Source organism: Oncorhynchus gorbuscha, linkage group LG12, assembly GCF_021184085.1.
Source record: "Oncorhynchus gorbuscha isolate QuinsamMale2020 ecotype Even-year linkage group LG12, OgorEven_v1.0, whole genome shotgun sequence".
Classification (NCBI taxonomy): domain Eukaryota; kingdom Metazoa; phylum Chordata; class Actinopteri; order Salmoniformes; family Salmonidae; genus Oncorhynchus; species Oncorhynchus gorbuscha.
Window position 1 is genome coordinate 35,017,670 of NC_060184.1, and position 24,858 is coordinate 35,042,527.

The 24,858-nt window shown below is 41.7% G+C and overlaps 1 protein-coding gene across 3 annotated transcripts in view; it reads left to right on the plus strand.

The window, feature by feature from the left end:
• Positions 1-24,858, plus strand: part of LOC123990928 (leucine-rich repeat and fibronectin type-III domain-containing protein 2-like) — a 163,862-nt gene that overhangs the window by 19,012 nt on the left and 119,992 nt on the right. For 2 of the 3 annotated variants that reach the window (XM_046291950.1, XM_046291952.1), the window contains exon 2: positions 23,977-24,101. The gene's annotated coding sequence lies outside the window, so the exon portion shown is untranslated. Of the gene's footprint in view, positions 1-8,045; positions 8,176-23,976; positions 24,102-24,858 lie in introns of those variants that run through there. The other variant, XM_046291951.1, reaches the window with a different exon arrangement.

The window sequence follows — 24,858 nt, forward strand, 5'->3', positions numbered from 1 at the left end:
GTGTGCACTCAGAGTGTCACGGCTGTCGTAAGAACGGGACCAAGGCGCAGCGGATGTTGAGTTCCATAAATTTAATTCAAAGAGAAACTTAAACAAAACATTTAACAATAAACGAACAACTAAACGCACATGCACAAACAAAACAATATCCCAGGTGGGAAAAATAGCTACTTAAATATGATCCCCAAATAGAGACAACGATTACCAGCTGCCTCTAATTGGGAATCATACAAAACACCAACATAGAAAACATAAACTAGAACACAACATAGAAATTATAAACTAGAACACCCCCTAGTCACACCCTGACCTACTACACCATAGAGAAACAAGAGCTCTCTATGGTCAGGGCGTGACACAGTGTTTGTTTATCTTCAAGGTACACCGTTTTTTTTTGCCTGGTACTACCCCTTTTTGTGTTATCGACACAGTTTGGAAAATCGTATAATTAATATTTTCATGATACAGTACCGCCTACTTAATAACTGAGTCCTAACTGCCTCACTGCAGTACTTTAGGCAAGGCCTCTTGATTGGCATGGCATGATGGCAGGATCTGACCTTTTGGTTGCTCTAAATATCAGTTGTTAAGTGAAGCGGAGACCACAGTTTGTTCCCTACTCGGGCCTTGCCTCTGGCTGTGCTTGTACTGTGGAACCACATTACTGGTCCAGCTATTAGACACATAAAATGTTAAATTTTTCCTTTGAAGTAAGCCAGCTAAGGTCTCGCCCATGGATTAGCCCCATTTCCCCCTCAGGCAATCAGTTAGTCTGCCAGTCCGCCATCCGGCGCAATTTTGGCCCAGCGTTGGCAACTGGCCTCCTTAGGATTGACCTAGGTCAGAATGCCCATGTCAGGACAAATGACAGATCAGACTTTTGATACTCAAATATTAGCACATTTTATATCCCTAATATCTGGGCTGTAGTTGTCAGTAAATAATGTCAAAGAGCTTGTTTTCTGAAAAGCACTTTATTTGATCGTATTTTCATCAGTGACAGATTTGACTTGATGTATTTCATAGCTGCTAGGAAATATTACGTTGGCTTGTGTTTTTGGAGGTATCGGGTAATGTTTTATTTTTTGTAGACTACGACAGGGATTACGTCTGTATCATGTTTTTACCAACTGACAAGTGCTGGGTTCTGCCTAATGCAAAGTCAGTATTTCTATATGCATCCTTACATAGATAACATAGATAATGGTATTTTAAACCATCCTACTTTAATTTGGAGATAGCCTGGTCCCAGATCTGTTTGTGCTTTCTTTCGAGTTTGGAAACAGCACAGACAGATCGGGAACCGGGCTAGCTTTGAGACCAGTTAATAGCAAGGCAGTACAGAACATATCACCTCGACCCGTTTGCATCGCATCCTTAGGACGTGTCAGTGTGTATTGTGTTTGGAGGGTTATTGTTTTCTTATCAAAAATGGATTCATAGTCTGTACTCTGTATCTGAAGGTTGCGGCAATAACAAAGGGGCTAACGTGATAACAGAACCCTGAGCACTAATGCAGCCCAATGTATTATACATGGCCCAGCGGCCCTCCATTAGAGAGGCCTATCCCCCACTCTTTACTACTGCATGGGGAAGCAGAGCAGGCACAGCTATACCGTACAGTACTCACAGTTTCTTTGCCTACCCCTCCCGCACTCTTCTTCGTCTGTAGTTGTCTCTAGCCGTCTCCATGCAGCTGGTGAAAGCAGATGTAAGACAGGGTGGGCTCTTCTGAACACACCCAGACCGACGTGACATCAAACAGAGGTGAGGGGGAACGAGAGGAAGGAAGAGAAACACACAGCACTTTGATGCGGAACAGGATTTCTTCTTTTTTTTAATGCATGTTGACATTTGGCACCTTCTTGTGTACTTCAGTGACAGGTTGTTAAAAAATGTCTTACAAATGTGTCAAAGCAACATCCTTGTATTCTTGTTAGTACTGAAACTTTGAATTGTGGCATTGACTTTTGAATGGCACTGATCTGATGTACAAACAGTCGTAACTGTCAAAATGGAGGCTCTTAGCTCAGGGTTATAATACAGAGGTGTCATTGGTGTTGCCGCTGCCTACGAGAGTACATCTAGTCAATTTTATGGGAGTTAAGTACTCCCATGATCCCTTGGATTATTACAGCATGATTTGGTGGATGCAAACTCATAAAGGGGACATTGGGGATTGAGATTGAACTCAGCCAACCCCAAAATGTATCCTACTATTATGCTGTTGTGCCATGGCCATATAGTTAGTTAAAGGTCTCTAGATGGATAAACCCATTTTGGCATGGATATTACCATTGAGGGCTTCCACCATTTTGAAGTAGTCAATTGGGCAGGGCATTTTATGGGTTAAGGAAGGATCACATGATTCCATCTGGGTAATCAGGGGGGACCAGCTAATGAATTATTCTTGTGAATAAACATTGAGAGGCAGTATGCACCCTTTCAGTTTGTCTGCCAACTCATAGCAGAGGACTAAGAATGGCTTCTTTTAAAATGGAGATTGCCTCAATAGTATATTTGAACTTCTTCAAGGATCTCAGCTGCCTTATACCACTGGGATTAGAAATGATTTGAGTGACTAAACAAGTAAATAGCCTGCTCCTATTTCCCGCTTACGATCATGGCTGTATGGATGTATGGCTGTATGGCTGTATGGCTGTATGGCTGTATGGATGTATGGATGTATGGATGTATGGCTGTATGGATGTATGGCTGTATGGCTGTATGGCTGTATGGCTGTATGGATGTATGGATGTATGGATGTATGGCTGTATGGATGTATGGCTGTATGGCTGTATGGCTGTATGGATGTATGGATGTATGGCTGTATGGCTGTATGGCTGGATGGATGTATGGATGTATGGCTGTATGGCTGTATGGCTGTATGGATGTATGGCGACACTCAGACCTCTTCGATACGGTGGCCAAATCCAAACAGTTTCACTGTCTGAAAATTAAATTGCAAAACTGCTGGATTGTTCAATATGCTCTTTGATGCATTGAGCACAAATCATCGACATGGATATGCAGTATGAATTTAATGAATTAAGATAAATGAAAATCAATCGCTAAGGAGGAGTGGGGAAGTCGTTCTCCTCAACGGCCCTTGCTCCAGCAATAAAAAGAGCAGCCTTGCAGTTTCAGGCCTGTTAGTAAGCACAGCCAATGTAATATTTATAACATTTATTGGCTACAAAATAAAGTCCAGCTTTCCTGAATTTAATCTCCAGTTCACAAAAAGACCAAGGCTACAGGGGATGGCAAGGAGAATACAAATCACCTCTGCTTCCCAGTGAAAAATGTCCTGCAGCCCACCATACAGCTATTTATGTCTCACTTCATTTTAATACCAACGTATGTGGGTCAATACTGCAATATCAAAACTGTCATGATACACTGAGTGTATAAAAAAAGTAAAAACACCTTCCTAATTTCGAGTTGCGCAGCCTCAATTTGTCTGGGCACGGACACCTACAAGGAGACGGAAGCGTTCCACGGGGATGCTGGCCCATGTTGACTCCAATGCTTCCCACAGTTGTGTCAAGTTGGCTGGATGCCCATTGTGTGGTGGTGGACCATTCCTGATATACACACAGGAAACTGTTGAGCATGAAAAGCCCAGCAGTGTTGGAGTTCTTGACACGGACCAGTGCACCTGGCACCTACTATCACACCCGTTCAAAGACACTTCAGTATTTTGTCTTGCCCATTCACCCTCCATGGCACACATACAGTACAGTCTCAATTGTCTCAAGCCTTAAAAAACTCATTCTTTAACCTGTCTCCTTCCCTTCGTCTACACTGATTGAAGTGGATTTAACAAGTGACATCAATAAGGGATCCTAGCTTTCACCCGGATTCACCTGGTCAGTTTGTGTCATGGAAAGAGCAGGTGTTCTCAATGTTTTGTACACTCCTTGTATATCATATGATGTATCATATAGGTTATTGAAGGTTATTGGACATGCAAAAAGAGGCATTTAAAAAAAGATAAAGATGACAAAGTGCTTGACTGAAAACCTGCGAGGTCACTGTGTTGTATGATAAGCGATGTACTATTGCTGCAATTCTGTGGTGGGGAGTGGTTGTTGTGGTTCCTCTAGAATCTGAAATAGCTGCTTATTGTGGCCATGTTTGCCTGTTAAATAAATGTGGTGCATGCTGGAGTAGCTAAAATAGACTTTGACAAGAAAGTACACACTGCCATGTTCAGCTGCAATATTTGGATGAGATTACGTGTCGCTGTTCTTTCTCAACCCTCACCAAATCCCTGTTGTTTGTATACGTGTTGGTTGTCTTACTCACCCTGAGTCCAAGCACACTAGACCCCCTACCTCTTGATCAGCTTTGCCCTTTGTCAGACACCCTACTATACAGGCTCAGTGGCTACACATTGAGACGAGCATCGCGTTAGGTTTGGTAACCCCTCTAGCAATTCAAATAGAGTAAATAGGTTAAATAGATCAACTTTAATTCTAACTATTTATTAACCCAGGCTCTCGATTGGCTACCTCACCAAACCAGGCCAATTTGAAAAATAGTCTTCTGTGATTTTGTGGCGCTGCCCCCCTTCCCCAGACACATGAAATATAGCTTTTTTTTTTACTTTTAAAAATGAATCATAATACATATTCTGCTGTTCTATCGTGCGTATAATGTTGTGCAATGATGCAATGGTGTCTGACCCTAACCTTATCCTAGTTAAATAAATAAAAGTGACATTAGAAGCATGTTGTTGGTGCACTTTCTCCAACTAGAAAGCTTTCTCACAATGCTTTCTCTGTGTCTACTACTGGGATGTACTGTATAGTAGTAATTGCACAACCTTTTAGTTTAGTTCACTAGAATAACCTTTGTGAGCATACAATACCTTGGCAGGGCTTTCCATTGATTCCCAATGTGTTCTCACAAACCGGTTAAAAGCCCCATTCAGACTTCAGAAGGGCACCAGTGTAACGATGTACGCTGAGAGTCGGGAAGTGAAGTGAATACAGTGTGAATACATTTAATACAGTTAATTAATAAATAACCAAAGCAAGAACCACAAACAGCGCACCGACATGACACAGAAACAGGAACAATGACGACTGGGGAAGAAACCAAAGGGAGTGACATATAAAGGGCAGGTAATCAAGGAGGTGATGGAGTCCAGGTGAGTGTCATGCGCAAATGCTCGTGACGCTGGTGACAGGTGTGCGCCATAAGCGAGCAGCCTGGTGACCTAGACGCCCGGAGAGGGAGCACAGTGACAACCAGGCATGCTAGAAAGCCCAACACACACACACACACCAACATGCATACAGTCAGTTAAACCCCTCAGCAGTGTTTCCGAATCCTCTTCTTAATCAAGGTAAATAGAGTGGACCAAAGCTTTGATTACTCCAGATTCTGAGAAGTGATTTAATCCCTGTTCTGACCATCTCATTAAAGCCCCTTGAAATGTCTGTTTAGAACCTTAAGATGAGACCCTCATCAGTGACATACAGTCTTAAGACAGTCTTTCAGGGTCAGACACTGACTTTCACCATTAGGATGCAGGTCAGACAGGAATTTTACATGCTTATTATTGCACAGTTAACATGTATTGGAATAGGCAGAGTGTGTGTGTGTGTGTGTCCAGGAGTCCGCTTGATGGAATAACTGAATGTTTTAAGTAAATGTATACTGTAGGTATTAAACCGGCAACTCACACTTGAGATAAGTAGCCTAATTTGGGCGACACAGAGGAGAGTCATTTATGGCCTGAGCATTTCTTCATGATCTATCGCCACTGCGGTTGGGCTGCCTATAAAGGTGTATTTAAGGTGCTTAACGCTGATAAAGGAGTAATACTAGATAATGTTATGTTGGACTCCTACTAGGCTGTCTCTAGCCTCCTTCGGCAGTTGAATTGTGCCATCAACAGTGTCCACAGTAAACAGAGTCAACAAGATAGATGGTGAGAGGAAGAGGCCGTGCAGCTCTACTTTCGCACGTTACTAAAACATACATCTTGAGCCATTCTGCCTCTGTTGACTGGTGGCTGTGTGTGTGTGAAAGGGAGGTTGTCGTTGTGCGTGGGAACTGCAGTGTCTGTGTATGTGGGGGGGGGGGTGTAACTGCGTGTGTGTGCTCGTGCCTGTGCCTGTGTGTGCATTTGTTTTGGTGCTGCATGTGTCAGCGTGTATTCAAAGGCTTTGCTTTGCACCCACTGTATTTTTGCACCTTCAGCCTATTCCTCCTTTCAAAATGACTCCATCACTCCATCTTTCCTTTGCCAGGTTCCACCGAGACTGGGACTGCTTTGTGATGACTCACACAAACAACTATTGATCAGTTGTTTAAAAATGCACTTCTGTACTCTACAGTATCTACTGCTGTGTTTGAGTATAGTCCTGCTGGTGCCTGTTAAGAACCGGCTCAATCCCCATAGTTCAGGATAAGGCTCCCATCTCCCATGCAGTGTTCATGTGAGGATACGATACAGTGGGCATGTGTGGAAGACGAGGATTTAGCCCAGATAATCAGATAAACTTGGAATGAAAGACAAATTGCCTTCGGGCATTCCTGTGCTTAACCTACTTAATTGTAGCATTCTCACTGTAACAGGTAACAGTTTAGTGGAAGGGGACATTCACATTAGGAGACTATTAGGAAGCATTACTTTGTAATTAGTTATAGGCATGTCATTTAGCCCTTAGCACATTGAATTTGAATTTCAGCTACTGGTGGGCTGGATATTGTGTTTCAATACAATTATTAGGGTCCTACCATTTGGGATTTTATAGTAAATAATGTAATTAAGTTATATGTGGTTAAGGAGCCTATATGGGTTTTATATACATTTTTAGATTGAGAGAAGTAAACTGTACCAGCCAGGCCTCAAAGACTATATGTACTATAGTAAACCTAAATCTGTGACACTGAAATGAGTATGAAATGTTACATTTGGTACGGTTACATAAGACAGAAGATTACTTAAGCCAAAAAAGAAAGGAGGGAGGGAGGTTAGGCGGGTGGGTGGGTGTATAACGTGAACATCTAGCAAGCCGAAGGTTGAGTGTCTGAATCACATCACAGACAACCTTAGAATTCTAGCTAATTAGCAACTTTGCAACTGTATACTACATTTTTGCTTCCTTGTAACTACTTAGCCTGTAAGCTAACCCTAACCCTAACACCAATCTTAACCCCTAACCCTAACTCCTAACCCCTGACCCTAACCTTAACCCCTAAGTTATTGTACAAATTGCAATTCATCACAGATCATATGAAATGGATGATGGACATCCACAAATTAATAAATACCGTAGGATTAACATATTATACTAAATGGAGGGAAGGAGATTTACAATTACTATGGACACTAATGGACACTAATATTATATTAGCTGGAATTGAGACGTATGATTGCACTGGGTTAATCTTCCAGGAGAGAGCTTTTTTATTTAAGTATTCAGCATGTGAGTCCAAAATGGCGGTTTTAGTTAAGAGGATATCTACTCATATTTCTTCACCGTGCATGATTATTCAGTTCTGATTATAGGCCTATGCCTGATGCCAAGCCCATACAGTAGTAATGTAATCTACCCCTGAAAGACATCATAAAGATGATCCATCTCAACCCAGAACCATATCATATACATACAGTATGACTCTATCTCAACCCAAACACAACTTGACATTCAGTGAGGGCAAACACGCTGATTTCCCCCTAAGTGTGCATGTCCAGTCACACAGGACAACAAGAGTCACAACATCCCTTCGGCGGTCTCCGATCTGAGTGTGTCAATGAGCGAGTCAGGAACCTGTTAAGAGAGCAGAGCAGACTGCACACAGCGTGCACAGAAAAACACACCATTGCTCATTTAGTTTCTTGCTTTGTTTCATTCCATGCTCCGGCCTCTGAGAGTTCATTTGGGCCTGTCAAGATTGATAAGCATGCGTCATCATGCTCTGATTAAAATATAATGTCTTCTCGATGCCGTGTCATTTGAATAAGAGATAGATGGAGGAGGTAATGCAGTGGAAAGCAGAATAGATTTCATGCAGTGCTTCTGTGTGAAACCTTGTGCACAGGAATAGCACAGGGTGGAGCAAGTCTACATCAACCCCTGGCAAGATGTTTAAGTTGCAATCATTCATACTTGTGTGGACTAGCTAGATACCTGGTTCTTGTATGAGTCACCTCTTGTAAGTCTTTTCTCTTTTCTGGGTTGTGCATTTTTCTTCTTTGTTGCATTAGTACTCAGGAGCATTATCGTTGTTGTCAAAGTAATTTAGGTCTCTGGTAATGTTTTTATTCTGTTTTAGTCTTTCTTCCAAACAATTTAACAAATGGATAAAAAGCACATGGTAAACAGCGTTCAATCTTTGCAAACCCCGTTTGAGAGCGGGCATGCAAAAACACTTTCTCCCCAAGCCTAGCGCACCTACTCCCTTAGATGTGATGGACATTTTAAAAACATGTTTACTTTGATTTAGCATAAAAACATGCCTTAGCGAGGCGGATTTAAGGCGGATTCAGAGGGTGACAGGCGGAATTGAGGCGTCTTTTCTGAGGGGCACCTTTGTCAACCGTGTCACCCTACCTGACTGACTGAGGACGGCCCTGCCAACACCAAGTCACACTGATGTTTATTCTTGTCCCCAGAACAGACCTATATATAGCGGAGCAGAGAAGCTAGCGGAAAGTGATACAATTGCATTTCAAGGCAAAAATAAAAAAACACCTTCCGGATAGGCTGTCAGCTGTACACACATTTTTATTTATTAGCTGGCTTCTCGAGACATTGTTTTGTAAGTGAGGCCTGTGCAGGCTGTTTCTATGTCTTATTGTTGTGTGTAGACATGGACGGTAATAGTTTTGTTCCATTAAGATTTAGTTGTTTTTCTCTGGACTTAACGGTCTTTTCTCCAAGACCTTTTGCCACCAAAGTGGAAGGGTATGCAAATTATTATCACTTCACTGTGTACGCTTTCTCCTGCATCTTGTAGAGAAGTGCAGTCACAGACGATTAAATGTGGAGCACACAGAGGATGGTCCATTTAAGACAAAGATGTCTGAAACTCTTCCGCTATTAGCATGTCCATGCGCATTCTGTCAGTCCCATGTGTTTTCCTGTGTTCTTCTTACCTAATAGTATTAATTCATTACCTGGAAAATCTTCTCTCTCTCCCTCTCTCGCTTTCTCTCAATCTCTCTCTCTACCTCTCTCTCTTTCACTCTTTCTTTCCACAGCCCCAAACCACTGTTTTTTTTTCATGAGATTAGTAGTGCAATTTGAACATAAATCATTCTAAAGCTGACAGTGGGGCTCGATTTGCATGACACAGCAAGATTCCTATTTAGGAAGTTTGTCTCACCTAGGAATGAAATACAAGGCACCATGGCTCACTGCAACACGACTGTGTTGGATTTGGGTTTGGGAGCTTATACTTTGCGAAGATGATGCTTTCAAGCGAAATATCCGGGAGTCATGGCATCTAGGGGTTTAGGGTGATGATTTCGGGAGGGGCAGAGCTGCAGCAGCTAACTGTAATGACAAACTCTAGAATAAGTCCATAAGAAGAGACAGCGAAGCAGACCCATGTGTTGGCGATAGCCCCTTTTTAATCTCTGCCAGGGATGGGTGGTGTGTGTCTGTGCGCGTTTGAGCTCTTTAGCCAGACCTGACGAAGATGCAGCTCTTACCGTTGTAGACACTGATGATCTAAGTAGGCAGGGAGGCCAGGGATTGAGGTCACATTACACCCAAACCAGAACTGTCCAACTTCATAACACGGCGGCTTGGCTCAACTTTTGAGTTTGGGTGTACCGTTTTTTTAGTTACGTTTGGCTGAGGTAATTCAAATGAAACACTTTTTTTTCTCAGTCAAAACCTAACTATAGCTAACAGTTAACCATATTTTTGATGATGGTAATCTTTATGTGCCAACAAAACTAACGAACAACCAATCAAGTGCCAGATCCCTTATAATCGTTGCTTGATTTCATTTTATTTCCCCTTGCCAAAGACACACTGTGTAGCTTTGCCTCAAAAGTACCTGATAGGTTTCAGTGACAAGGGGAAGCAACTCCAGCCAGAAGGCTGCTGCTACTCGTGTGCTGCTGTGCCTGGGAGAACTCACCCGGCAACACATCAGAAGTCATAAATCCATTATTTATGCTCTCCAGAAACATCAAAAAGGTTTCCTTGGCATTCGTGAGAACGATGAGATGGGATGCGTGCTAATCAGCCGAGCACGCAATCTCTGAAGACTCCTGGCCACCTCTGACCCTTCCAACACAGGGGGTTTCAATCAGAGCCTAGCCAATTCATTATTGGTGTCAGTGTAATGGCAATAATAATAATAATAATAGCATGGTGATTTGGCAGATGCTTTTATCCAAAGCAACATACTGTACTGATTAACAAGATATCTCAAATATGTGCTGTTGCTGAAATTGACAGCACTATGCATGCTCCTACCAACTAAGCTATCTGGGCAACTATTTAGTGTCTACTCTTAAGTGTGCTTGCACATCAACCTTTTTTAGTTCCTTATCTTTTGGACACTGATGTCTCTAACTCTCTGCCCACTTCGGTGTGTTACCTCCAGTACATCTCGGCCCTGAGTGTGAACAAGCTGCCGACCAACCAACGCCATTATGACAGACACATCTTGCCTCTGGGGCAGGAAAGCCTTCACTGCATTGACTGGGGGCATCATACAATACCGCTGTGCATGCTGAGAGGTGTGACACCACCTGCTCGGTGAGCTGTCTCTCTCTCAGTCAGGATGAATCATTGAAGAGGGAGGGAGGTGCAGTGAGTGAACACACACTTTGTCTTAGAGAGTGTGCCTGGCTTCTGCTATCATGGTGTGCAGAACACCATACCATGTATGATCAGTCACAAAACTGTGCTGTATCCTACAGTCCCAAAACTTTAGTGGTTAGAACCGTCCCAATACCTTGCAATGTAGAACAGTCCCAACATTTTGCAGTGTAAAACAGTCCCCAAAATTTGCAGTGTTCAACAGTCCCAAAACTTTGACATGTAGAACAGTCCCAACACTGCCAAGTAGAGGAATCCCCAAACTTTAACATGTAGAACAGTCCCAGCACTTTAACATGTAGAACAGTCCCAACACTTTGACATGTAGAACAGTCCCAAAACTTTGACATTTAGAACAGTCCCAACACTGCCATTTAACACAGTCCCAACACTTTGCCCTGTAGAACGGTCCCAACACTGCCAAGTAGAAGAATCCCCAAACTTTGACATGTAGAACAGTCCCAACACTGCCAAGTAGAGGTGTTATGCAGGTGAGTGAGGACCCAAAAGCGACTTAACAGAAACAGATTTTATTCAAGTCCAAACAGAAAATAACAAATCCTGAATCCTTAACAGGAACTGTCCAAACGGGGAATAACAGAAATCCTCTAGTCTGTAGAGGGGAATAACAGGATAAGCGGCCACAGATTGCAGGTCGCTTCGAGTAGGCGCAGGTCGTAGCTGACAGAGACACCTGCTCACACGCAGCATCTGATGAAGGCAAAAACACGACAGGACGGAACAAGTACACAGCGAACAGCAAACATCAAACAAGGATCCGACAAGGACAGAAGCAGAAACAGAGAGAGAAATAGGGACTTAATTAGAGGGCAAAATAGGGGACAGGTGTGAAAGAGTAAACGAGGTAGTTAGGAAAATGAGGAACAGCTGGGAGCAGGAACGAAACGATAGAGAGAGAGAGGGATAGAGAGAGAGGGATAGAGAGAGAGGGAAAGAAACCTAATAAGACCAGCAGGGGGAAACGAATAGAAGAGAAAGCACAGGGACAAGACATGACAATATATGACAAAACATGACAAGAGGAATCCCCAAACTTTAACATGTAGAACAGTCCCAACACTTTAACATGTAGAACAGTCCCAACACTTTGACATGTAGAACAGTCCCAAAACTTTGACATGTAGAACAGTCCCAACACTTTGACATGTGGAATAGGTCTCAACACTTTGACATGTGGAATAGGTCTCAACACTGACATGTAGAACAGTCCCAACACTTTGGCATGTGGAATAGGTCTCAACACTGACATGTAGAACAGTCCCAACACTTTGACATGTGGAATAGGTCTCAACACTGACATGTAGAACAGTCCCAACACATTGACATGTGGAATAGGTCTCAACACTGACATGTAGAACAGTCCCAACACATTGACATGTGGAATAGGTCTCAACACTGACATGTAGAACAGTCCCAACACTTTGACATGTGGAATAGGTCTCAACACTGACATGTAGAATAGTCCCAACACATTGACATTTAGAACAGTCCCAACACTTTGGCATGTAGAACAGTCCCAACACATTGACATGTAGAGCAGCACACCAGGGTGGGGTGTAGAGAGTGAGGAGGAATACCTCACTGCATCTCACAGCGTGAGAGACTGCCCCAGCTCCTGCTCTGTACTGATGCAGATTTAACAGTCACACTTCTACTTCAGGGCTGCTTTAGATTGGCAGTGCTTTTAGTTCCCTGGGTTTTGCAGACAGTGAATTTTATAACACGCGTGTACACACAATGGAGAGTGGATCATTTTTGTTGCCATGCATATGCCACAGTGTGCATGAAGACGTGATTTTAGCAAAAGAACAAGAAGAGGTATTACATGTACGAGTGAGAGTGAGACATAGAAAGCACTGGGTGTATGTGCGTAGAATGTGGTGTGTGCACCATCAGCAGGCTGGTCCCTTACAACATCAAAAAAAGATGTCGAATTTGCTGCAGTTCCACATGTGAAATAGCTGTTTTACATGTTGAGCTTAAATAGTTAATTACAGTACAATTATATCTTCACATTAATTTAAGAGTTCACATGCAAGAAAACTCCCAACTGTTAAAATCTCACTTTCACGTGTGGAAATCCAGATTCATGTGGGGTTGAAATAATGTTATTCTCCTCACATGTGGAAATATGATGTCAATATAATTAAAACAAGGATATACAGTGGGGCAAAAAAAAGTATTTAGTCAGCCACCAATTGTGCAAATTCTCCCACTTAAAAAGATGAGAGGGGCCTGTAATTTGTATCATAGGTACACTTCAAATATGACAGACAAAATTAGAAAAAAAATCCAGAAAATCACTTTGTAGGATTTTTAATGAATTTATTTGCAAATTATGGTGGAAAATAAGTATTTGGTCAATAACAAAAGTTTATCTCAATACTTTGTTATATACCCTTTGTTGGCAATAACAGAGGTCAAATGTTTTCTGTAAGTCTTCACAAGGTTTTCACACAATATTGCTGGTATTTTGGCCCATTCCTCCATGCAGATCCATCTAGAGCAGTGATGTTTTAGGGCTGTTGCTGGGCAACACGGACTTTCAACTCCCCCAAAGATTTTTTATGGGGTTGAGATCTGGAGACTTGCTAGGCCACTCCAGGACCTTGAAATGCTTCTTAAGAAGCCACTCCTTCGTTGCCCGGGCGGTGTGTTTGGGATCATTGTCATGCTGAAAGACCCAGCCACGTTTCATCTTCAATGCCCTTGCTGATGGTAGGCTTTGTTACTTTGGTCCCAGCTCTCTGCAGGTTATTCACTAGGTCCCCCCGTGTGGTTCTGGGATTTTTGCTCACCGTCCTTGTGATCATTTTGACCCCACGGGGTGAGATCTTGCGTGGAGCCCCAGATCGAGGAAGATTATCAGTGGTCTTGTATGTCTTCCATTTCCTAATAATTGCTCCCACAGTTGATTTCTTTAAACCAAACTGCTTACCTATTGCAGATTCAGTCTTCCCAGCCTGGTGCAGGTCTACAATTTTGTTTCTGGTGTCCTTTGACAGCTCTTTGGTCTTGGCCATAGTGGAGTTTGGAGTGTGACTGTTTGAGGTTGTGGAAAGGTGTCTTTTTTTTACAGATAACAAGTTCAAACAGGTGCCATTAATACAGGAAACGAGTAGAGGACAGAGGAGCCTCTTAAAGAATAAGTTACAGGTCTTTGAGAGCCAGAAATCTTGCTTGTTTGTAGGTGACCAAATACTTATTTTCCACCATAATTTGCAAAAACAATTCATAAAAAATGATTTTCTGGATTTTTTTCTTCTCATTTTGTCTGTCATAGTTGAAGTGTACCTATGATAAAAATTACAGGCCCCTCTCATATTTTTAAGTGGGAGAACCTGCACAATTGGTGGCTGACTAAATACTTTTTTGCCCCACTGTATACCCATTGATTCTTTGAGAATATAACGTCATACCCCATCAGAACCCCAAATGCTCTATAAGCATGTTTTACTCCAATGTTTGTAAACAAAATAAATGTAATCAAACACTGTATAGCCTAAAAACATTGTTAAAACTATAATTGTAATATTATGGATGGTCAGTACTTGCATCCATAGCAGTGGGGATTTTAGCATGTAAACGTTGGCGGGGCAAACTCAACAAAACAAAAAATGTATGCCAGCAAAGCCACTACACAACACAACACTGCACAATACATGAATTGCACTAACGATAACTAACAGTGCCCACAAACTGTTAGGGCATGCATAAAGCTGTCCCAGCTTGTCCCAAGCAAAACATAAACCCAAAAGTATTGGTAGCAAAACAAAATATTGATAGGAAATCATTTCGAAATGTGAGAACAAATTAATTGTAAATGGATGCAATAGTTTTCAGTGATTAAAAAAAATGATTACATGATTAAATTAAACGCCTCCCTCTTTCCTGTAATTTCCCCTATCTTTGGTTATTTTTCTTTGGCCTTTGCTTATTGCTGCCTTTTTTGCAAGTTGCACATTTTAGACCATTCATTCCCTGGATGGAAGTTGTAGTGGAAATTTCAGTTCAGAGAGAGACTTGGACAATTATTCAAACAATCATCTTTATTCAACATCGATTAGTTATTGCAATAATGAAACCGTCGACCGCACACTCTAGGTTGTGTTGCCGAGAGCTTAGCTGATGAATGAAATAACAGCGATCTTATATAGGCCCTAAATGCTCAGTCAGACATTTCTACCGTTCCCATAAGCCACCTTGATCCATCTCCTGGTTATCTGCACGGGATGTTGTTTTACTTCCAAACCGGCTTAGTTTCCCAGTTGCCAGGAAGATGAGACAATGAGAAATTGTTCTAAACTCTTCTAGGCCATCTCTATCTCAGGTCACACACAAACATCTTGTCTCTAGAATGCCAGCTTTTAGATGTTAATCACCAAGTCATTGTCAGCTCAAGCTATCCCTAGCAAAACCCATTTCCTTAACCAGATGCCCAGACTAACTGCAGGAAGCTAGAGTGGGCACCATAAAAACTCAACATTAGCAGGCCAGTCTTACTCTTAGTTAAATATATAACTGTTTACTATTAATATCAAACAAATCAGGTAAGTATGTAATTTTTCCCTGACATAGTACTAATGTAGCTGGAAGTAGTGAATGCCTAAAAGTAATGTTTGAAGTCCAAGTGTCTGAAAAGTACGGGGTTTGTTCACACGTGTCCGAAAATCACGTGATTTTTTTTATATACGTTTTTTTTGTAAGGGGTAAGCTATGGAAGAGGAACCTTCACATACTGCTTTGGTCCACTGGTGCGTGACCGAATGTGCCTGTGCTGCATATCTGCCATGGCCTCAAATCACAGCTCTGTTATAAAGGGAAACTAACACAAGAAAGAAACATAGTAGGTCAGCATCTTCTTACTGAGGTGATCAAAGCAATATGGCGAACCTGAAAAACTCTCTGGTACCCCCTGATGTCTATTAGATTTATAATTACTGAAGGATTTTTTTCCTTACCAACATTCATTAATAATTAAAAAGCTATTCGCATAGTATGATTCAACTTGGCTGGTAGGGGTTAAGATTGTGCTGAATGGTTAAGCACTGAGTACCTTTCAGCAAATGTTGCTTTAAACCACTGTAATTAGCTGACAAACTACAAGCTGCAATTATTTCCCATCATTGTTAATAACAGCTGGCTGCATTCATTCTTCGGTAGAAGATTTATGAATGTATGTTTTAATGTTTCATTTGTAATTTCATATGAAGGTCACGGCTGTACTAAGCTTGTTTTTGTCTCGTTTTGTCTCTTTTTGTCTCTTTTGCCCCTCTCCCTCACCATGGCATTGCAAGCCTATGAAAAAAAAACTCCATTGTCATAATACATCTGCATTGGTGCTCCAAAGTTGTGAAAATGAGTGTGTTCCATATCTTAAGTCTCAATGGGCCATAAAAAATTGTTCATCAGTTTTGTACAAAGACGTTAGACTTTATCCTGGCAGTGCTTCCCTTTGCCTCTGTGAATATTTAAGTCGTGTTGTGCAGAATTATGCTAAATGTATGCAGTGCACATATTTTTCCTGCAAGGCTATCAGAATATTAGTTGCACTATGGCTTATATTCCAGGGGGTGTGAATACGATTCAACAGCAGATGCCAAAAAGCCAAGTAATTTCTTGGAGAAGATTGTGTTCCTGTCGTCCTGTGGACTGGTGCAGGTGTCCCAGGGGTTAGGTATACATATCATCTCCCAAAATGGGAACATGTCCCGTCCTCCACTATAGAGCAACAAATTAGGTCACATATGCAGCAAAGTATTTTGCTGACCAAGAGTTGTAAAAATCAAATTAAAATCAAATCACATTTGATTTGTTACATGCGCCGAATACCACAGGTGTACAATCGTGGCCAAAAGTTTTGAGAATTACACAAATAATAATTTCCATAAAGTTTGCTGCTTCGGTGTCTTTAGATAATTTTGCCTGAGAACACAGCCATGAATAAAGAATGGTACCAACACATCCTCCGAGAGTGTCACGTTCTGACCTTTATTTCCTTTGTTTTGTCATTATTTAGTATGGTGAGGGCGTGAGTTGGGGTGGGCAGTCTATGTTTGTTTTTCTATGATTTGGGTATTTCTATGTTTCAGCCTAGTATGGTTCTCAATCAGAGGCAGGTGTCATTAGTTGTCTCTGATTGAGAATCATACTTAGGTAGCCTGGGTTTCACTGTGTGTTTGTGGGTGATTGTTCCTGTCTCTGTTTTTGCACCAGATAGGGCTGGTTTGGGTTTTCACGTGTCTTGTCTTGTCTTGTCTTGTCGTTTCTTGTCTTGTCTTGTCTTGTCTTGTCTTGTCTTGTCTTGTCTTGTCTTGTCTTGTCTTGTCTTGTCTTGTTTTGTTTTGTTCTATTCTGTTCATCTTTGAATTAAACATGAATCAGAATAACCATGCTGCGCTTTGGTCCGCCTCTCCATCAATGGAAGAAATCCCTTACAGAGAGCAACTTCTCCCAACCATCCAGGAACAGTTTGGTGACGAACAATGCCTTTCCCAGCATGATGGAACACCTTGTCATAAGGCAATGCCCCAAACAATCGGAAAGGGGGATTCATCAGAGAAAATGACTTTACCCCAGTCCTCAGCAGTCCAATCCGTGTACCTTTTGCAGAATATCAGTCTGTTTCCTGGAGAGAAGTGGCTTCTTTGCTGCCCTTCTTGACACCAGGCCAACCTCCAAAGGTCTTTGCCTCACTGTGCGTGCAGATGCACTCACACCTGCCTGCTGCCATTCCTGAGAAAGCTCTGTACTGGTGGTGCCCCGATCCCGTAGCTGAATCAACTTTAGGAGACGGTCCTGGCGCATGCTGGACTTTCTTGGGCGCCCTGGCGCCTTCACAACAATTGAACCACTCTCCTTGAAGTTCTTGATAATCCGATAAATGGTTGATTTTTGGTGCAATCTTACTGGCAGCAATATCCTTGTGGTATATGTGGATTGTGGTATAGTCGGGTATAGTCTCTGTGTGAGTTTGCACCAGTATAGGCTGTTTCGGTTTTCATGTTACGTTTTCTTGTTTTGTATTGTTCGTGTTTCATCGTTATTAAAGATGTATGAAAATTACCACGCTACATTTTGGTCCAATCCTTGCTACACCTCCTCTTCAGAGGAGATAGAAGAAAACCGTAACTGTTTCCTTGCAGGTAACCATAGTTGACAGAGGAAGAACAATGATTCCAAGCACCACCTTAATTTTGAAGCTTCCAGTCTTCAAATTCAATCAGTATGACAGAGTGATCTCCAGCTTTGTCCTCATCAACACTCACACCTGTGAGAATCACTGACATGATGTCAGCTGGTCCTTTTGTGGCAGGGCTGGAATACAGTGTGGATAGTTTTTGTGCATTCAGTTAATTTGCATGGCAAATAGGGACTTTGCAATTAATCTGATCACTCGTCATAACATTCTGGAGTATTTACAAATTGCCATCATACAAACTGAGGCAGCAAACATTGAAAATGAATATTTGTGTCATTCTCAAAACCTTTGGCCACGACTGTAGACCTTACTGTGAAATGGTTACTTACAAGCCCTTAACCGCTCTGGGATATGTGGGACGTCCCACCTGGCCAAAAGCCAGGGAAAATGCAGAGTGCCAAATAAAAAAATATAAAAAAATACTATAAAAATCTAACTTTCATTCAATGACACATGCAATATAGCAAATTAAAGCTACACTTGTTGTGAATCCAGCCAACATGTCAGATTTCAAAAAGTCATTTCGGCAAAAACAAACGATGCTATTATCTGAGGATATCACCTTCGTAAACCAAGATAGAAAAGCATATTTCAACCCTGCAGGCGCAACACAAAACGCAGAAATAAAAATATAATTCATGCCTTACCTTTGACAAGCGTCTTTTGTTGGCACTCCAATATGTCCCATAAACATCAAAAATGTTCCTTTTTGTTCAATTAACTCCGTCAATATATATCCAAAATCTCAATTTATTTGGAGTGTTTGATTCAGAAATACACTGGTTCCAACATGCGCAACGTGACTACAAAATATCTCAAAAGTTACCTGTAAACTTTGCCAAAACATTTCAAACTACTTTTGTAATACAACTTTAGGTATTTTCAAACGTAAATAATCAATAAAATTGAAGACGGGATGATCTGTGTTCAATACAGGAGGAAAACAAACTGTAGCAAGCTTTCTGGTCACGCGCCTCTAACAGTACACTTCAAGAGCCCTTCGTTCAAATTGGCCATACTTCATTACACAAAGGAATAACCTCAACCAATTTCTAAAGACTGTTGACATCCAGTGTAAGCGATAGGAACTGCAAGAAGGTCCCTTAGAAATCTTGATTCCAGACAGACATGATTCAAACAGTTTTAGAAACTTCAGAGAGTGTTTTCTATAAAAATCTACTGATAATATGCATATCTTCTGGCGAGGAGTAGCAGGCAGTTGAATTTGGGCATGCATTCCATCCAGACGTGGAAATACTGCCCCCTGTCACCAATAATTTGACAAACATTGCAGGTCAAGAAATAGAGTTAATAAAATATTTACTAAATTAACTCAATAAAACCCAACATAACAGTAACAAGGCTATATACATGAGGTACCAGTACCGAGTCAATGTGCGGTGGTACAGGTCAGTCGAGGTAATTTTTAAATTGACTAGATAATAAATAGGAAATAGCAGCTGTGTAAAAACAAAAAGGGGGTGGTTCAATGTAGATAGTTTAGTTCAGCGGTCTTATGGCTTGGAGGTAGAAGCTGTTAAGGAGCCTTTTGGTCCTAGACTTGGTGCTTCGGTGCCTTCCTGTGACACTGCCTAGTATATAGGTCCTGGATGTTAGGAAGCTTGGCCCCAGTGATGTACTGGGCCATACGCATTACACTCTGTAATGCCTTACGGTCAGATGCCGAGCAGTTGCCATACAAGGCAGTATTGCAACAGGTCAGGATGCTCTAGATGGTGCAGCTGTAGAACTTTTTGAGGATCTGGGGACCCATGCCAAATCTTTTCAGTCTCCTGAGGGGGAAAGGTGTTGTCGTGCCCTCTTCACAACTGTCTTGGTGTGTTTGGATCATGATAATGTCTTGGTAAGAAACTGGGCCTGGGCCTGTTCGGCCCTCCTTTTCCAATAATCCACGATCAGCTCCTTTGTATTGCTCACATTGAGATAGAGGTTGTTGTCCTGGCACCACACTGCCAGGTCTCTGACCTCCTCTCCATAGGCTGTCTCATGCAGAGGGAGGTGTTTTGTCCGAGGGTTTTTTGCTTAGTGATGAACTTTGTGGTCACTATGGTGTTGAACGCTGAGCTGTAGTCAGTGAACAGCATTCTCACATTGGTGTTCCTTTTGTCCAGGTGGGAAAGGGCAGTGTTGAGTGTGATTGAGATTGTGTCATCTGTGGATCTTTTGGAGCGGTATGCAAATTGGAGTGGGTCTGGGTTTTCTGGCATGATTGTGTTGATGTGAACCATGACCAGTCTTTCAAAGCACTTCATGGCTACTGACGTGAGTGCTACGGTGCGGTAATCATTTACGCAGCTTAGCTGCACTTTCTTGGGCGCAAGGACTATTTTGGTGATCTGTTTGAAACATTTAGGGAGAGGTTGAAAATGTAGTGAAGACACTTGCCAGCTGGTCCCCGGATGCTTTGAATACACGCCCTGGTAAACCGTCTGGCCCTTTGGCTTTGTGAATGCTGACCTGTTTAAAGCCTAGCTCACTTCGGCTACAGAGAGCGTGATCACAAAGTCGTCCAGAACAGTTGATGCTCTTCAGTGTTCCTTGCCTCAAAGTGAGCATAAAAGGCATTTAGCTCGTCTGGTAGGCTTGCATCACTGGGCAGCTCGAGGATGGGTTTCCCTTTGTAGTCCGTAATATTTTTCAAGCCCTGCCACATCCAACGTCAGAGCCGGTGTAGTAGGATTCAATCTTAGTCCTGTATTGATGCTTTGCATGTTTGACGGTTCATCTGAGGGCATAGTTGTATTTCTTAAGCGCCAGGATTAGTGTCCCGATCATTGAAAGCGGCAGCTCTACCTTTAGCTCGGTATGGGTCTTACCTGTAATCCATTGCTTCTGGTTGGGATATGTACGTACGGTCACTGTGGGGATGACGTCGTCGATGCACTTATTAATGAAGCCGGTGACTGAGGTGGTATACTCCTCATTGCCATTTGATTAATCCCGGAACATATTCCAGCCTGTGCTAACAAAACAGTACTGTAGCGTAGCATCCACTTAATCTGACCACTTTTGTATTGAGCCAGTCACTGGTACTTCCTGAGTTAATTTTTGCTTGTAAGCAGGAATCAGGAGGATAGAATTATGGTGTGATTTGCCAAATGGAGGGAGAAGGAGAGATTTGTATGTGTCTCTGTGTGTAGAGTAAAGGTGGTCAATCGTTTTTTCCCCTCTGGTTGCACATTATTTGCTTACGGCATTATACAGCTCATTGAGTGCGGTCTTAGTGCCAGCATTGGTTTTTGTTGGTAAATTGACGGCTACGAATGATATGGATATGAACTCTCTTGGTAGATAGTGTGTATACTGCTTATCATGAAGTATTCTACCTCAGGAGAGCAATACCTCGAGACTTCTTTAATATTAGACAACGCGCACATGCAGTTATTGACAAATTGACACACAGCCCCCGCCCCTCGTTTTACCAGACGTAGCTGCTCCGTTCTGCCAAAACACAGAGAAGCCAGCAAGTTCTATATCATCCGTGTCATCGTTCAGACATGTCTCGGTGAAACGTAAGATATTACATTTTTTTTTATGTCCCGTTGGTAGGATAATCTTAATCGTAGAGCGTCCAGTTTGTTTTCTAATGATTGCACATTGGTCAATAATACAGAGGGTAGTGGTGGTTTACTCAGTTGCCGATGAATTTTCAAAAGGCACTGTATTTCCGTCTTTCCTTAACTCAAATGACGGGATTTGGGCCTGGTCTCCGGGAAGCAGTATATCCTTCATGTTGGACTGAACGAACTAGACAGAAAAAAAAACATTTGTCTATTTCGAGGTGAGTAATCGCTGTTCTGATGTCCAGAAACTCTTCTCGGTCATAAGAGACGGTAGCAGCGACATTATGTACACAATGACGTAACAAACCATGCGAAAAAAGGCTTCGTTGTACCGTTGTTTCTGAGTGCCCTTGAGGAACAATAGAGTGCAGATTAGTTTGAGTCATGGTTGCACCGTTACTGCACCGTTGCACCGAAAATGGCTTGCTTCTAGCTCAAACAGATCAAAAGATCTGACCCATATTACCAGAGCACCATTTTTATCTACCTAGCGGATCGCCAGGACCATAAACAATGTCGTGGGCTGTGGTGGAAGAAGTGGTGGAAAAAGTACCCAACAGTCATAATTGAATAAAAGTAAAGATACACTGAAAAGTAAAAAAACAGTACTTGAGTAAAAGTTTTAAAGTATTTGGTTTACAATATACTTAAGGATCAAAAGTAAAAGATTAATAATTTCAAATTCCTTATATTAAGCAAACCAGACGGGACAATTTTTCTTGTTTTTTAATTTACAAATAGCCAGCAGCACACTCCAACACTTAGACAACCATTTAAAAACAAAGCATTTGTGTTTTGTAAGTCTGCCAGGTCAAAGGCAGTAGGGAATGTTTTCTTTATAAGTGCGTGAATTTGACCATTTTCCTATCCTGCTAAGCATTCAAAATGTAACCAGTACTTTTGGGTGTCAGGGAAAATGTATTGGAGTAAAAAGTACATTATTTTCTTTAGGAATGTACAGTAGCGGAGTAAAAGTACAGATATCTAAAACAATGACTTAAATAGTACTTTAAAGTATTTTTACTTAAGTACTTTACACCACTTTGTGCTATTCTAAAACGACTTGAGCGTCTGTCTACGTCGTTAAAGGGATACTTTGGGATTTTGGCAATGAGGCCCTTTATCTACTTGCTCAGAGTCAGATGAACTTGTGGATACGCTTTTCATGACAAAATCTCGACTTATCCTTTCAACAATTTGTTCACACTTTGCTCAATCAAATTAACTTTTTGGCTAGAGCTAAAAACCTGGTATATATATCCAAACATTTTTGTGCAATAAAAGGTGGTGAATGAATAAACTACAGAACTCTTGCAATGCATGAATGAGAACTCTTGCATGTTGTCATAACAAACCTGATGTTTTTAAAGATAGGAAAATAGTGATTTTACACAATGTAGAAACCTATTATTCCACAAATGACATTGTAATTTCAGTGGCAGGTATCGACATTTTAGCTTTTATAATAAATTCATGTATTTATACTGTTACATATTAGTTTCTAGGGCTTCTAAAGTAGCTAGAATTCATATAGGCCCAATATAGGCTGAATCTCAATCAATTTAAGAAATCATATTTGAATGTGGTGCTCCTAACTTTTTAAAGTGCTACAAATGAAACATTTTAATTTATATCCCTGCCTGTGCAGAACCAATAATGCATGTCTGGATCAATCTACACTCCCCCCAAAAAATATTTGTATAGATATTTTTCTATTATCTTCATATTCCTGTGAAAAACATGCTGCACTGTAAATTACGCTGAGATTGATAGAAGTGGTCAAGTGACAATGTATCTGTAAATCATCTTAAAACAAGCCATCTTAATCAAAATGACTGGAGGTGTCATTACATGGAGTGTAACTAAATGTGGATCGAGGGAACGATATCCTACACAATGTGGGGGTATAAATTGTGAACACATACAGTTGTTGTAATGGAAACGTACCTGTTAGGGAGGAGAGTGACTGTGAAAGACCACTAGCTCTTCTTGAGTTTCACAGATTGTGATATCAGCAGACGAAATTAGAAATGGCGGGTGCAGTGGAATAGCATTGGTTCGGCCCCAGGGGAAGGATTGCGTATCGGCGTAATGAATTGCAGGGGAGGGAGTCCCTGGGCTTTGCTGCTCCATGTAAACACCATAATGGAAATATATTGGATTTCCTTTAGGCTCCTTGCACTGGTTAATTGCCAGATTGACAGACCAACCTGAGATCTTTATCCAAAAACCACCTAGAATACAGAGTTCCCTTCCCTAAGTGAACAGCCAGCAGAGGCATCCTCTGTGTATGGTTCCTCTTTTTGGTCCCGATATTATGAAGTTTATGAATATTTCACGCTGGTGTTTGTTTGTGTTTTTCTTTTAGGTGAGAGCGTAACCCCATGAAGAATGATACATGTATATCACATGCAAGGGAGAGCAATTGCCAAGAATTTTCTGGAAGAGGAGAACGAGACATACCTTGTTTACTGCCGTCAAAGAGGCAGAAAGGTTAGTGCTCTTTGTTATACCATAAATTACTCTACCTCACTCATGTTTGAACAAGACATTTGTTGGATTTGTCAAGATGAACACTTTATAACAGTGTAGCCTGCCTATGCTGGCTTCAGAGGTGAACAGCAGTGCAGTGGGGAATCAGGCTAATTTCTTTAACTAATTAAACAGAACTGTGACTAACTACCCTGGATTTACGTAGAAACACACTTAACCTCCCAGTGAGATGTTGCCGACAGTCAATGCTACCTTCTAGCAGCAGACAGTGACGCCAATTAAGTCATTTAACTTTACTGTAACTAACTACCCTAGATGTATGTAGAAATATAGTAAATATCCCAATGTGATGTTGCTCCCTGCCAATGCTACCTCCTAGCAGAGATTCCATTTCAAACGGACACTGATCCACCTCTCAAAGCCGCAAGGCACTAAGAATGGCAGCAGATGAGCAGAGCAATGTTGGTGAGAAGTTTCCCTTTTGTGCTGTGTCACTCATTAGAGACTAGACAAGACACCTGTCCTATGGCTAACACAATCCCATTAGGCCAGGCTAGGAGTGGGAAAGGGTCAGACAAAGACACAGCCTCATCTTTATTTTATTCATTCGACTGAGAATCTCTGTGTGAATTTGATTGCTCTTCACTCACAGTGAGACGTGTCCCCCATACGCAATCATGGCCCAGTCCATGGCATTAATTGTATGTACCACTACCATAGATTCGGCTGCTTAGGTTTCTTTTTCTCCCAAGGTTGA